Genomic DNA, 16,302 nt, shown 5'->3' with positions numbered 1-16,302 from the left:
CAATGGTCCGACTGGGAACGGTTTCTTCACTGCTTATTCATTCCGGGGTTCTATTCTAAGCAACATAGGCCTACCTGTAGAGATAGAGGACAAAATGCAAATCTAACTTTAGCTGTGTGTTACCTCAATTCTGATCAGAGATCAGATAAGACATTAGCCCTGTTAGAGCTATGGACCAGTACTGTTTGAACCAACAACCAAGTTACCCTAATTGGGTACTTTCGTTGAATTGTATACCCATTGTACAAACTGTTAATACAATTTGCAATCAATCAATCAATCAATCAATCAATCAAACCATCTTCCAAAGAGATGGGAAGTACTACTATCCACACTACAGATTACTTAGTAAAGGAAAAAAGGGTACATTACTTGAATAAAACATACAACTATAAAATATACAAATGTAGATACAAATCTACAAGTATATCTATGAGTATTATACATGAATACATTTAAAGTTGTGTCCGTTGTGGTTGATCAAGTTGCCTGCATGCCTGATCGAGGTGTCACTGGTGTTAGAGCACAGTGGCTGCACAGTTGTCAGTGTTTTACCCTCAGTCTTTTTAAGCATGCAAGGATGGACTGGACCAATGGTAACTCATTTCCCTCTGATTAATTAGGTGTACAGTGAAGAATGACATTCTCACTCTTTCTCGGGCCATAGATGCTGGCCAATCACAAATCTTTGTATCTCAAATACTGTATAGGCCTAAAAAAATATATATATTCACATTTTATGTTATTGAGAAGTATATGAGGGGGCACGGTGGCACAGTTGGCAGTGCTGTCGCCTCACAGCTAGAATTCAGATTCAGATTCAGATACCTTTGCCATTGTGTAAAACACATAGGAATTTGCTTTGACATTTGACATGTGTGCATTTCTTATTCTTTTTTCACATATAACGAAAGAACAACAACAACACAAAAAACAACACTGTGCAGGAAGTATAAATATAAAGTGCAGAGTTTATGGATAGTGCAAAAAATGTCCGGTGACACTCCCTATAGGGGCAGGGGTGGGAGGGAAACCAGAGTCATTTAGCAGCCTGGCGGCTGAGGGGAAGAAACTCAGTTTGTGGCGGACTTTTGTAGTCTTCAGCAGCCGCAACCGTCTCCCAGAGGGGAGCAGGGTGAGGAGGCCGTGGCCAGGGTGGGAGGGGTCGGCCATGATCTTTCTCCCTCTCTTCAATGCCCTGGAGTCGTGCAGGGACTTGAGGGAGGGCAGAGGACGGCCAATCACCCTCTCTGCAGAGCGTATCACCCGTTGCAGCTTGGCAAGATATTTTGCAGCTGCAGCGGGGAAGCAGGTGATGATGGAGTGTGTGAGGATGGACTCAATGATGGCTGTGTAAAACTGAGCCATCATGGATGGTCCTTGAAAGTCTGAACTTCCTCAGCTGCCTGAGGAAGTACAGACTCTTCTGGGCCTTCTTCTGGGTTCGATTCCCGCTGTGGGCGCTGGGGGCGTGCTCCCTCCTCTGCGTCATCATCAGTGCCCATACCCGAGGCGGGGCTGGAGAAAGGGCCTTTTTGTGTGGAGTTTGCATGTTCTCCCCATGCCCCCCCCCCAGGTTGGCAGAGGAAGTGTAGCGGACAGGATTACATTCGATAATTGACACTGAAGTATTCATGAGAGTGTTTTAGAGATTCAAGATTCAAAGGATTTATTTGTCAATCAATCACTTGTACAGGTAAAAGTAGTGAAACTTTGGCATGGCATGGTCTGCAGAATGTGCTAACAATAACAATATGGCATTATATATTGGGTTAAGTAAAAATCTTTCAACACCATTGGAGTAGGGGAGAATAACTTTGGGTCCAGATATTTAGAACATATAATAAAAGGTACTGTCATACATACAGTACATACCAGTAATACACATACAGTAGTGCAAGTATAGTATGTGCAAACTACAATAAGAGATACTTACACGGCTCGGCAAGGCTACTACACATTCATGGCATTTTTTATCATTCAGGGGCTGTTAAAAAGGTCTTAATAGTCCTTAAATTAAGACATCTGGGTACTTGATGCTGCCTATATACTTTCTCTAATATGTGTATTCTCCAGGTCAGGTCCTCGGTGATATGCACACCGAGGTACTTGAAGCTGCCTATACCCGCTTCACTGGATGTGAGAGCTCAAAGATCGACATTCATCTGCTTTGTTTCTCCATCATTCAGGAAGAGGACAAGCATAAGCACGATCAGGCCTGCCTGTGTCAGGTACAGACAAACTTCACTTTGACAGCTTCTCATCCACTCCTGGTGGTTCAGAGACCGACCCAAAACAAAGAAAAGTCTTAACTAGGTAGTAGGTACAGACTCAGTGAGCACAGTCTTTTGTGATCGAGAAAGGCCGTCATAGGCAGACCTGTCTCCAGAGACAAGACAGACTATGTACCCACTGCACACAAAAATGGATTGAATTTAATTGAATTGGTTCCTCTGTCCTCCAGCAGTCTGCCTCCTTCCCCTGCTCCTCCCAGCTGAGGAGAAGAGTCAAGTGAGAGATTCTCCTCTTCATCAGCCCAGACTCCACTGGGCCTCTGCTCAAGAGACAAATAAAACAGAAGAAAGAAATAAAAAACACTAAATCCCCAAATACATTGAACTGTTATTATTATTATGTAATCATTATTGGACTTTTTTAATCTGCTCTGAAGAAGGCGGTCACCGAAACACTCTCTCGAAAATGCATCTGAGCCAGCATTGCACCCGTCTAGTACTAATAATTAGAAATAGGGATGGGACGATATGAAAATTACATGTTATGATTATTGTGGCAAAAGTAAAGGAACCTCCATGGACGCGAATTAAATTGTGATATTCATGATAATCACAATATGGTTCAAACTTAAAATGCCCTATTCTGGGGGAGAATGTTCTCCAAAAATAGACGATCTACAAGCTCACAACGCGCATTATGATCTTGTAGATCTGCTATGTTTGGTGAATTGATTTTTGTAGAGCCAAATGCGCTCTATACAGGTCAGTTGTACCACATATAGAGGGTTTAAGTGGTACTCAATTTGCAGCTCAACAAAAAGTAATTCATCCTAGTGTATGACAGAGGAAAAATTCATGATTAACTAAAATCTCTGCAATACGATTATTTTGCGAGCGTTTTTTCATATTTTATGTCTGTTTTACCATTATCCCCTGCAGTTCAATGGTGGTGGTTTTGGTCTTGGTTCTTAGCAGGGGAGGACTGTAGTTGTTTATTTTCTCCGCCCCCAAGCTGTCATCCTCAGGGTAGGGTATGGTTGCCACGGTGAGGTGATTTCCCCACCGTTCTTTACCGGTAATATTGGATGTGCATTGGCATAGCCTACTACACTTCACTGTGTGTGTTGTCTACTCTTTCCTTTATACCGCCATCTACTAGTCTGCTTTAATTAAGTTAATTAACGTTTTCTACAAGATCGCATGTCAAATTGTGAGCATGTTGATTGTTGGCTACTGTATATTTACAATTTTTTTGAAATGTAGTGGACATTAAAAAGACTCAAAGTATACTAAATAAATGTACTATAGAGCACCGAAGACCTGACGTATCTTAATGATCTTAATATCGTCTACTATAAGCGTTGTGGTCCAAAAATAAACAAGCTGTCTCGGCGTTATTGTTAGGGAGGTGTCTCTGTATCGTTTGCAACAGTCAGTCACTCATACTGTATATGATACAGTCTGCTTCTAGCGAAAATCTAACTAATTCAGCAGCAGTAACATTAGCGTTTTCTCTCAGTCAGTTGATTCTTCATATCCATATGAGTGAAGCGGCCGGGGTGACATGTTTATTTTTCAAACACAGTTGTTATATGAGGCGATCTAAAATCGCCTCAATGGATATGTCAATTGTTGAAAATACTTATCTGTAATATAAAGAAAATGAATAAACTTATGTTGTAAAAAAAAATCGCCTCAATGGGGATTTCAATGCAACTAAACAAATACATGAACCTGGGGACTGACCATGTCTGAGACTTTAGAATATGGATGTATACAAACAGAAGTGCAGACAGGCTCTGTAGCGGAGCAGACATTTCCAGTTTATGATTTTATCATCTGTATTTTAACTGTATTGATTGAACACGTTTAGTATGTCACAGAAACGTTGTTGCCACACCATAATGAATTAAATTAAATGGGTTTTATTAATGAAAAGAAAATGTAATCAATCAAAACTGTTAAAATGTTATCGGTGGGCAAGTAACGTAATCGGTGTATGCCCGCACACCGTGTAACACCGGAAACCGCGGCAACCCTCCTACCCAGGTGGAGACGTCAGGTGGGGGGTTTAGGGGGTTCTCTCTGGGGTCTTCCAACTCTGCAGACATGCAAATGAAAAGGAATTTCAAATAATAGTAATTCATGTTAATAACATGGAAATTCATTATATATATATATATATATATATATATATATATATATATATATACATATACATGGTCTTTATAAGATATTATGTGTCAAGTCAGATTGCTTCGAGTTCTTTGAAAAATAATATAAACTATTAAAATATTTCTCTGCAAAATTGGCACAAACTCAAGTTTTATTAGGTTGTTCACCTGTATGAATTCTCATGTGCCTCTGCAGAGTGACATTTCGATTGAAGCTCTGTTCACAATTTGGACAAGTAAAGGGTTTATCCCCTGTATGAATCCTCATGTGTCTCGTCAGATCATCCATTTGACCAAAACCTTTGACACAAAATGTACACATAAAGGGCTTTTCTCCTGTATGAGTCCGCATGTGCCTCTTCAGATGGTGATTTAGACTGAATCTTTGTTCACAAACTATACACATAAAGGGTTTTTCCGCAGTATGAGTCCTCATGTGCCTCTTCAGAGTAACATCTCGATTGAAGCTTTTTTCACATACTGGACAAGTAAAGGGTTTTTCCCCTGTATGAATCCTCATGTGACGTTTCAGATCACCCATTTGACCAAATACTTTCCCACAAACTGCACAAGTACAGGGCTTTCTCGCTTTACATGTCCTGATGTGTTTTTTCTGATCAGCCATGTAACTGGCTGTAAAGCTTATATTCCCTGAATGAATCCTCATGGATGGAGTTTGTTTTGTTTTCAGGTCCTGGGACGGCTTGTTGCTGAAAGACAATCTTTGTCCTTCTACATTTTGTGTCTTGTGTGATTCCAGTGTGTTGAAACCTGACTGAGCTTCCCTGGTATTCTCCCATTCATCACAGTCTTCAGTGTCAGCTTCAAAACACAGCGAGGAGAGGAACTGGTCATCAGTAGTTGTTTGGCATTGTCCAAATTTCTCTACATCTGATTGTGTTTTCATGTGTTCAGTTGAGGTGTTGATCAGAGGCTCTGTCTCCCTGTTTTCATCATCATCATCATCTTCATGTTTCACTGCTAGTAATGTCAATGTTGACCCAGCAGCCTCCTCTGGTCTTTGTAGTAGTAGCTCCTGCTGTTCATCTTTAATCTGTGGATGAAATGGTTCCTCCTGGACCAGACTAGGATTCCTCTCCTGCTCTTCAGGGGAAACCTCCTCTTTACACACAGAGGGGTGCAGGAGCTCTAGACAAAAGATGAAATAAGAGATCAATTAAATATATTCCCCTTCTAGTTTTCAAGCTTTCGACTAGAGGTTCAGATAATTCACACAATGTGACTGGTGTTGAAGGGATACTAGGTAACATTTAGAACACAGAACAATTTTGACACTTATATGGCCCAAACAATCAACTCAGTGCACATCTCCTTTGATGTTCAATGGGATCAATTAAGAGATGAATGTCAACATAAACAGTATAAATGTCAACATAAATTCATCCCTTGCAGGGACAGGTTTTCTGTGAGGGGAGAGGGGAGCTCAGCCAGAGCTCTTAATTGATCCCATTGAATGTCAAAGGAGAGCACTGAGTTGATTGATTGGGCCATATAAGTGTCAAAATTGTTCTGTGCTTGTTGGTGCTCCCTCAATGTTTGTCACGCAGGCACGCACGCACGCTTGTTTTACACATGGCATCAGTCTGGCTTTAGTCTGGTCTATGTCCAGATCAGGGGGGCAGTCAGACAGATATTTTGTGAAGCCACTAAGGAAATCGGGACTTCCTGAAAGTTCATATAATGGCCTGTTGTGGCGCTGTCATTGGGCCAAAAAACCCCATATCTCCATAGAGGTCCATGTATTTGGGCCCAACTTCACCTAGACTGTATTACCTTAATAAACATGGTTGTTGGAGCCAAAATGTTTTTTGTTTATTTGTTTTGTTTATTTACACTAATTAATGATGAAGTTAACGATGTCTCTCTGTACGATGACGTCATGATGATTGTTGTCTTGGAAACGCTCAAGTACCTGTCCCTCTGATGGCACTCAGGTGCGACAGGGGAAGACAAGACAGTTTTCGACCGTGCCCGTGCGTGGTCATTATAGTTTCAGTGCGTTTGTTTGTTGAACAGTTTCAGTTTATTGACAAATGTTACTACTTCTGAGTATACAATAAATGGATTGACATATCGAAAGAAAGACAAACATCTGGACATTGAATTAATCACACTACTGCACGCGTCAAACATGTACAACCCTGTTGCCCTGCTGTAAAGCCTAGTTTGAGGCTCTACATTGTCGAAAACTTTAGTCTTCGTTAGAAACAAGGACTATTAGTTTAATGAAAGTTGAGTTTAGTTGGGAAGAAGAGGATCTTCGTGGGCAACGCCACGGCTGATCGTTGGAAGCGGGACCGTGATCGTTGCTTAAGGCACTCGTTTCGCTGTGTTTGTGCGAAACTGGGACGGACCAGGAGCCATTCGGAAGGACACGGCGTCGGATCAGCAGCCAGCCAGCCCGGCGGCACCACGCCCGCCTCGCAGGCTCTCGCCGTTCGGACCAGCACCGCAGCGCAGCCAGCCAGCCCGACGGCACCACGCCCGCCTCGCAGGCGCACGACGCTTGGACCAGCACCGCAGCGCAACCACTGCCAGCCAGAACGTCCCGGTGAGCGGACAGCCGCGCTGCCCGCCCTCCTCGCAGTGCTTGGAGCAGTTCAACTTCCCCGTGCTTGATTGTGCACTTGGGAGCTTTTCCCAGTTTGAATTGGGCCGGTCCTCTGTGCACACTGCACAGAAAGGTAACGTAGCGCGCTACCAGCTGGTATATGAATATGGCCATATAAAACAAACGTGTGCACACAAAGAAGTACTTTGAGAAAGAAAGAAGAAAAAAGGGTCAAATACAAGCGCTCTGGTAAATCCAATGCATTGGTGGTTTTATGGTTTTCAACTCCTATACGTTTTATAAGGTCTTAAGGTTTTAATGTGATGGTTTTAACTGTGATGAATAACTGTGTTTTTACTGTGAAATAACAAGGTACTGGTTTTACATTTTACACTTTTGGGTTAGTTGCAATAATGGAACCAGATAATGGTGTTCTGGGTCCAACTGAGTCAAATGTGGTTGGAGAGCCCCCCGTGGCTGTATCGCACATTACAAGCTCAACTGGTGTTGCAATGATTGAACCATCAAAGGGTGAAAAACAGTCCACAGAGGCTGAAAAGCAGTCCAATGTGACCACCACAGGTCAACATGTTCACAGTGAAATTGAAACACGGTCCAATGTGACCGGCACAGGTCCAAATGTTCACAGTGAAATTGAAACGCATTCCAATGTGACCACCACAGGCCAAAGTGTTCACAGTGAAAGGGAATCACAGGTGGGCCTAACCATCACAAAACGGAAGGTGAAATTAACACCAAAGGCCTTATCTGAGAAAATTGACTGGCTACAAAGGGAGAGAAAATCTACACTAAACAAGGCATCCAACCTGCAGAGAGTTATTGGAGAATTAATGCAAAGAGGAGGAAGCAAACAGGAAGTGCAATCAACATTCATGAAATATCTCCACATAGCCCAGTACGCAAGAGAGACACAGAGTGTTCTGTTGCCACTAATTGAGCCTGAGGAACAAGAGAAACATGACATTTGGTTCAAGGCAAAAATGATCAACGTTCATGCCTTTATTGATGAGGTGAATGACTGGACAAATAAACAAACTGGGCAAAGTGATAATGATGTTGTTGAAATCAATCCCAATGACAGCATTTCAAATGTTGAAAGCTCAAAGTCCACTGATAAAAGCCACAGGTCTGGAACAAGCAGGTCCAGCAGGTCCAGCAACTCATCAGCTTGCAGGCAGGCACAGGCAGAGAGAGCAGCCCTTGCCGTAAGTGCTGCCGCATTAAAAGAAAGGCATGCAATTGAGGAAGAGGAGGAAAAGCTACAAAGAGTTGTTACAGAAATGTTACAAAAAAAAGAAATGCTAAGAAAGAAGAAGGAAAGTATGGAACTGGATGCACAACTGGCAGCTGCTAATGCCAAAATAGCAGTGCTACAATCCCCCAGTCACCAAACCCCATCACACGCACCATCTGATGGAATGGACTCATACTTCAGGAAAGCCACAAGGGCAAAAGTACCTTCAGTCACATTCAATCCCCTAGCCAGAGACTATGAACCAGTGACACAATACATCCAACCCCCACAACCATGTGTACAACAACCACTCATACAACAGCAGCAACCACTCATTTCAAACTCCCCACAGCAACCAAATGAAACCTCAACTGTATGCAACTTGCTACAACAACAAAATGACATTACGGCAATGCTAATGGCACAGCAAACCTCTCATTTACTGCCACCCAGAGAGATTCCATATTTTGATGGGGATCCTCTGCGATACAGACCCTTTGTCAGGGCCTTTGCACACTGTGTGGAGAGAAATGCAAGCAACAAAGGTGACTGTCTGTACTACTTGGAAAGGTACACCAAGGGTCAGCCCAATGAACTTGTACGCAGCTGTCAACACATGGAGCCAGACAGAGGTTATGACATGGCAAAATACCTCCTTGAGCAACACTTTGGAGATGAGTATAAGATCACAGCAGCCTACATGGAGAAGGTGCTCAACTGGCCGCTGTTGAAATCTGAAGATCTGACATCCCTTCGCGCATATTCACTCTTCCTTCGCCAGTGTTGCAATGCCATGGAGACTGTACAGTATATGAGGGAACTTGACATGCCAGCCAACATGAAAACTGTGATTTCGAAGCTCCCATATAAGCTACGAGATATTTGGAGAGTCTCTGCATGTGGTATAATGGAAAGGCATCACCGCCGACCACAATTCACAGACATTGTAGCTTTCATTGAGCGCCAGGTGAAGATTGTGTCTGATCCAGTCTTTGGGGACATTCAGAATCCCACACAGGGTACAGGCAACCCAGGAAAGCCGATGAACAGAATGAAGTCACAGGGCCAACACAAGTTCAAGGGAGACAGTTTTGCCACTACTATTGAAACCCCTGAAGTAGAAGACCAAGAGGGATCTACACACAGTTCAAGTAATGCATCTGCTCACAACACCACCACTTGTGTATGCTGTTCTAAAACCCACACTCTTGATCAATGTCCACAGATGGAGAAAAAGGCACATAGTGACAAGGTTGCCTTCATCAAGCAAAAAGGAATCTGTTTTGGCTGCCTTCATGTTGGACATTTAAGCAAATTTTGTGTTGACCGTTTGACTTGCAAGGTGTGCAACAAAAAACATCCCAGTCTTCTTCATATTGAATTTGATCAAACAGAGAGAGCAAGCAACACATCAGTGAGCAATCTACAGGTCTCTTTGCAAACTTGTGGACAAACAGGGGCCGGTGACAGCAGTGGTGTTCTGTCAATCTTACCTGTGCAAGTGAAGTCCAGCAAGGGACACAAAATAATTGAAACTTATGCATTCCTTGACCCCGGCAGTACCGACACCTTTTGTTCAGAGGCCCTAATGAAAAAGTTGAATCTGAATGGAAGGAAAGCCAAAATCGGCCTACTAACCATGGCCCCAAAGGCAATTGTCTCCAGCTATATGCTGACGGGCCTGGAAATCTCAAGCCTCACTGGAGAACAGTTTTTTGACCTGCCCAAGGTCTACACTCAGAAGAAAATGCCTGTAACCACCAGTAACATGATTAAAGAAGAGGAGCTGACTAAGTGGCCATATTTGAATGGGGTTGTTCTTCCACGCATTCAAGCTGACGTTGAGTTATTGATAGGTACCAATGCCTCTAAACTGCTTGAACCGTGGGAAGTTGTGAACAGTCGTGGCAATGGGCCATATGCCATTAGGACCCTATTGGGGTGGGTCATTAATGGTCCCCTTTGTGGCTACAGTGAGCAGAATCAGAATGTTACTGTCAACAGGACCTCCATAACGCATTTGGAGGAGTTGCTGCACAATCAGTACAACCATGATTGCAATGAGAAATCATCAGAAGACAAAGAGGAAATGTCAAGGGATGATATGAGCACTCTATTGAACATGAGTCAAAAAAGAAACCAGCTGAAACAGGAAAATGCGGAAAGGGCTCACCAGGAAAATGCGGAAAAGGCTCAACAGGAAAATGCGCAAAAGGTTCAACAAGAAATGAAGCGCATTAGAGCTGCATTGGGAAGCCAGCATTTAACGCCAGATGATCATTCCACAGCTGACAGGTTCACTCAGCAGCAAAGGTTCCCAGATGAACTTGCTGTGTTGACATCTGGATTGGGTGAAGTGAAGAAAGACAGTCCCATAGATAAACTGGACCCCATTCTGGAGGATGGTTTGCTTAGAGTTGGAGGAAGGCTGAGTAGGGCAGCAATGCCTGAGGAATCCAAACATCCTGTTATCCTCACAAAGGACCTCCATATATCCACTCTCATACTGAAGCACATCCATGAACAAGTGGGCCATGGCGGAAGGAAGCATGTTCTCTCCAGATTGCAGAGAACATATTGGATCACTAGTGCCAACGCAGGTACAAGAAAGATTCTGTCTGACTGTGTGTTCTGCAGACGCCACAGAGGAGTAAAGGTGGATGATCTGCTGACCAACAGAAGATGGATTGAAGGCCCTGAGTTTCTTTGGAAACCAGAGGACGAGTGGCCAGATTAGTGCGTTCTGCACGGGTCAAACCCAAAAACCAGCACACTGGACAGACCAGTAACCAAGCTTTGCTTGATCCACGAAGCAGAGGGTTTGAGTGTTGTATGAATTATTGGCTCCCTTTGTTATTTATTTGAATTGCTCACGGCATCCTGCCTTTCCCAATTAGGGGCCGGTGTGTTGGAGCCAAAATGTTTTTTGTTTATTTGTTTTGTTTATTTACACTAATTAATGATGAAGTTAACGATGTCTCTCTGTACGATGACGTCATGATGATTGTTGTCTTGGAAACGCTCAAGTACCTGTCCCTCTGATGGCACTCAGGTGCGACAGGGGAAGACAAGACAGTTTTCGACCGTGCCCGTGCGTGGTCATTATAGTTTCAGTGCGTTTGTTTGTTGAACAGTTTCAGTTTATTGACAAATGTTACTACTTCTGAGTATACAATAAATGGATTGACATATCGAAAGAAAGACAAACATCTGGACATTGAATTAATCACACTACTGCACGCGTCAAACATGTACAACCCTGTTGCCCTGCTGTAAAGCCTAGTTTGAGGCTCTACAATGGTCATGAATACTTTCTGCTTCCAGTCACTCGTTTAAAGTCTCATTTCTCATGTCATAATATTCTTTTTGGAAAATTATGGTTCCATTTATTAAAGAATGACCATAAAGTTGCGTATGTTCTGAGGGGCGTGGCTACCGTTACAGTCTATGATCGGGAGCCACCCCCCGTTCGAGTCAAAATAAAAACCAACGAAGAAGAAGGGGGGAAGTCCCGCCTCGTTGTCTGGGCCAGCCAATGGCCAGCTGGGCCCAAACGGATCTAGAAATATGGCGACTTACAGTTCAAGGACTGACAGACTTCATTTTACGTCCATATCAGACCCGGAGAACGCTTTGTCCATATTTTTTACAGTCTATGGTCCAGATCCAATGATGGCTTGCCAGCTTTCTGCTGTTGCCAAGGAAGTAGGGCTGCTACAATTGATAATTTCATCTTATTCTATCGATCACTGTTTTTGATTAACAGTTTGACTGCGGGATTGATTAATCGTGATCCCCACCTGACTGCCTAATTTTTCACTAACCACTTGGCCGCGTTCATCGTTCCGTTTCATAAAAATCCGCCTTAAAATGGTGTGATCGTTTGTCGTCATGTTGAAAAATAATCCAAAGTGCCGATCAACAGCAAAGAGCGAAGGAGGAACGCTCCCGCGCCGCCATTGCAATAAGAATGCATTGGGCCTCAATTTCCCAGAAGCCTTAGCAAGCCTGATCAAGACTTAGCAAGACTGATCTTTTTCCGCAATTTCCGGTCATCCAAACGCGTCACCTATCTCACTCTGTCCGATGGAAACCCATCACGTTTTAAGGTCTTAAAACATATTAAAAACGGCAAATTAAAACAAAAGACGGGAATGTCGTGATCCGCAGGGAAAGATCTCTTGATCAATAGTGAGTCAAACTGTTAATCAAATAACTGATGTGGCATTTTTGGATGCTGATCATTGGTCAGGCACTTCAAGGACCACTTCACCCACCTATCTTCAATTAATAATTGGTCCTCACTAATGCTCATTATAAGCTATCATCATCGGTAGGCATGCAGGTTTGGTAATCATTCTCAAACAAGAGTTTAATCATTTATTTTATTTTTGAGTGGGGGGTGAGCCGGGCCCCCATGACAATTATAAGAACTATTCGTCTCTGTGATGTATAATGATAAGAGCGCCCCTCACTTCACACGGGACGGGTGTAATTTGTTATTAAGGCATGAGCATAGAAACAGAAGACATAGCTCTTGCATTATTAGAGCTGGCTTTCTGAACTGTTCACGGCCCTCCTCTGACTGAGACAGACCCAATAGACATAGATAGATTTGTTTTATTGCCAACAAGCATATCGTCTCTGTCGGGTGGAAACCTCATTATGTTCTGGCTTTTATATGTCATCCTTTTGACCAAAAATGTGTGTGCAATCATTTGTTTTGTGCTTATCATTGCTTTCAGGCAGAAACATTCAAACATTTTAAGTTTGTTAGTTTTTTCGTAAATTAATGTCCTACTTGATCATACTATCACAACTATCAGGATTCAAAATAGCAAAAGCATGAGCTTGCGGATCTGCTACTTTTGTGATAGTATGATCACGTAGGAGTAGGACGTTAATTTACAAAAAAACAAACAAACACATAAAACGTTTGAATGTTTCTGCCTGAAAGCAATGATAAGCACAAAACAAATGATTGCACACACATTTTTGGTCAAAGGATGACATATAAAAGCCAGAAGGCTTATTTCCAATGGTGTTGAGACAAGAGGAGAATACACAACTTAAACTATAAATACATACAATTCTGATTACAATCAGGACCATGGTGTTAAGAAAACTGTAAAAGTTAACTTAAAGGTTGGGTCTATAATGCATTATAATATAGGCCTAATGCATTTATAATGATCTATAATGATCACATATACATGTGGTTATAATGCATTATCGACTAGACTTTTAAGTAGGCCTAAAGGGTTACCTGGTAGTTATAAAGTGTTCCACTGAGTTATAATGCACTTAGAAATTATATTATTATAAACTATAATACTTAATAAACATTGTTATAAGTTGTTATGCATAATTATAAACATTTATAACAATTGTTATAATGCCTTAGTTATAAGTGCATTATAAAAGTTGTTATAACGCATTACAGACCCAATCTTAAAAAATATAAAGTGACTGCTCCTTTAATAGGCTATGTATTTTTGATTGATTGAAATATTTATTAACAGTTTGCAGAAGTACAGTACATTTCAAGCACAACTCAATATGAAGACTGTAAACTGTGAGTGGACGACCCAATAAAGCATTAAGAGGGTCCAAATAGGTCAAATAGGTCTACAAATAGACACTTCTATATAGCCAAAGACCATAACAGGAATTCATCATAGAGGAGGTAAAAAGGGAAAAGAAACATATACAGTGAGGGGTAAAAGGGGTGGGGGGGGGGGGGGTTCAGATTTTACGGGGGCCAGTTTCGAAATGCAGCCATATGTAGGTGCCCATTGAGAGTGGTTTTGAAGGAGTCAAGGGATTTGCATGTCTTAATGATGGTAGGGCGATCCACATTTTGGTGGCATAGGAGCGAAAATAATTTAGTCCCGTTGTTTGTGCCGAATCTGGGTTGCACATGGTTTGTTGCACTCCTTCTGGTGTTGTGGGTGTGGACTTCGTTAACATTAAGGAAGAATTTAGACAGGTACATGGGTAGGCTATCTTGGTGGTGTATCAAATCTTGTGGATCAGACCCATTGCAAGATGCTGTACTCTGTCGTCGACCCTAAGCCATTCCAGCCTGTCAAAGTGGGCAGGGGTGAGGTGGGTTCAGAGGGTGAGGTCAAGTGGGAGCCTGACCAGTTTGTTTTGGGAAGTCTGGAGCCTTGTTTTAAGGGCCTTTGAGGTGCTGTGGTACCAAGAGGTGCATGCATAGTCGAAGAAACCTTGTACGAGGGCTCCTGTTAGGGTCTTCAATGTGTTTTTGTTGACGAGATCCTGTAAAGGAATCTTGTTCTTTGGTAGACTTTTTTTATTACGTTGGTGGCCATTTTCGTGTGAAAATATTGTCACCCACTCTAAGCTATCTGCCTTGCTGAGATTACTATTTGATCCAAAGAGAATGGATTCAGTTTTTCCCAGGTGTAAAGATAGTTTGTCATCAGCGAGCCAGGTGGGGGGGGGGGATTAGTAGTTGGTTAGTTAGTTGGTTTAGGGTGGATAAATAATGGGGTCATATATGTTCCCCAGGTTCTATGTTCCCCATGGGTTCTATGTTCCCCACTTACCTTAGGGTTTAGGGTTAGCATTAGGTTTCTGATTTAAAGACTTCAGTGTTTTGAAGGCTACACATGTTTTGTAAACATAGAACCTGGGGTACATATAACGCTCCCTAAAAATTGCACGCGTTCCAACCTGTTTCTTGTAGTCTGACGTGTTGTTTTACAACCAGATCTTCATACTGGTCCTCGTATTCTGTTATAATTCTTTCAACCACCTCAAATATCTCTTCAGCGGCTGCAGAGAGTCGCTCGTTGACGAAGGACTTCAGTGTTTGTAGTAAAGACAATGACATGATTAGTAGAGTGAATGGGATTCAGAAGGTCCTGGAACACATTCAAAGCTGCCGTTAGCTGCCTGTGTTCCGTGCTCAACAACAACAATGTAATAGGCTAAATGAATTAACGTCCGGGTCAAAATGGTAAAAACAAAAAATAGCAAAAGAACGGATCCTGTTCAAAGAGCTTGGAAACCCAAGGGACGACAATTTTTTACATCACCACCAGATGGCGGTTATGAGTTGCGTTGAGGCAGCGCTGTCTGCTTGATTGATTGAAATATTTATTAACAGTTTGCAGAATTACAGTACATTTCAAGCACAAACTCAATACTAAGACTCTTAACTGTGAGTGGACGACCCAATTAAGCATCACACTTGTTGTTGAGCTTATAGTCCAGTTACCCTGGGTAAACATAGTACCTTTCCTTTCCTTATAGGATCCACCTTGTTCAATTCATCAAAACATTTAGAGACATAGGATACAAATAGACACTTCTATATAGTCAAAGAACAGAACAGGAATTCATTCATAAAGGAGGTAAAAAGGGAAAAGAAACATACAGTGAGGGGGAAAAGGGGTGGGCGGTGGGGATTCAGATTTTACGGGACCAGTTTCGAATTGCAGCCGTCCGTAGGTGCCCTTTTAGAGTGGTTTTGAAAGAGTCAAGGGATTTGCACGTCTTAATGACTGTTGGTAGGGCGTTCCACATTTTGGTGGCATAGGAGCGAAAATAATTTAGTCCCTTGTTTGTGCCGAATCTGGGTTGTACATGGTTCGTTGCACTCCCTCTGGTGTTGTGGGTGTGGACTTCGTTAACATTAAGGAAGTATCTAGACAGGCACAGCCTGACCAGTTTGTTTTGGGAAGTCTGGAGCCTAGTTTTAAGGGCCTTTGAGGTGCTGTGGTACCAGGAGGTGCATGCATAGTCAAAGAAACCTTGTACGAGGGCTCCTGTTAAGGTCTTCAAGGTGTTTTTGTTGACCAGTGAGGAGATCCTGTAAAATAATCTTGTTCTTTGGTTGACGTTTTTGATTACGTTGGTGGCCATTTTTTTCCAGGATGGAACCTAGCTAGGTAGGTAATTTCATCTTTACGTGTGATAACATTGTCACCCAAAGAAACCATTTGCCTTGCTGAGATTACTATTAGATCCAAAGAGAATGGATTCAGTTTTTCCCAGGTGTAAAGATAGTTTGTTATCAGCAAGCCGCAGGTGCAGATT

General features: G+C 42.4%; 1 long non-coding RNA gene across 1 annotated transcript; it reads right to left on the bottom strand.

The window, feature by feature from the left end:
* Positions 1–1,996: 1,996 nt before the first annotated feature.
* On the bottom strand, positions 1,997–15,153 carry LOC308319876. Its single transcript, XR_013964494.1, has 4 exons — positions 14,935–15,153; positions 4,577–5,557; positions 4,246–4,335; positions 1,997–2,554 (listed from the first exon to the last, which is right to left on the bottom strand). It is a non-coding gene; the product is annotated as an uncharacterized lncRNA (long non-coding RNA).
* Between the last annotated feature and the right edge of the window lie 1,149 nt (positions 15,154–16,302).

This window comes from Protomyctophum bolini (assembly GCF_963924005.1).
Source record: "Protomyctophum bolini genome assembly, chromosome: 8".
Classification (NCBI taxonomy): domain Eukaryota; kingdom Metazoa; phylum Chordata; class Actinopteri; order Myctophiformes; family Myctophidae; genus Protomyctophum; species Protomyctophum bolini.
Note: the sequence above shows the minus strand (reverse complement) of the source record. Positions and strands in the feature narration are given on the sequence as shown.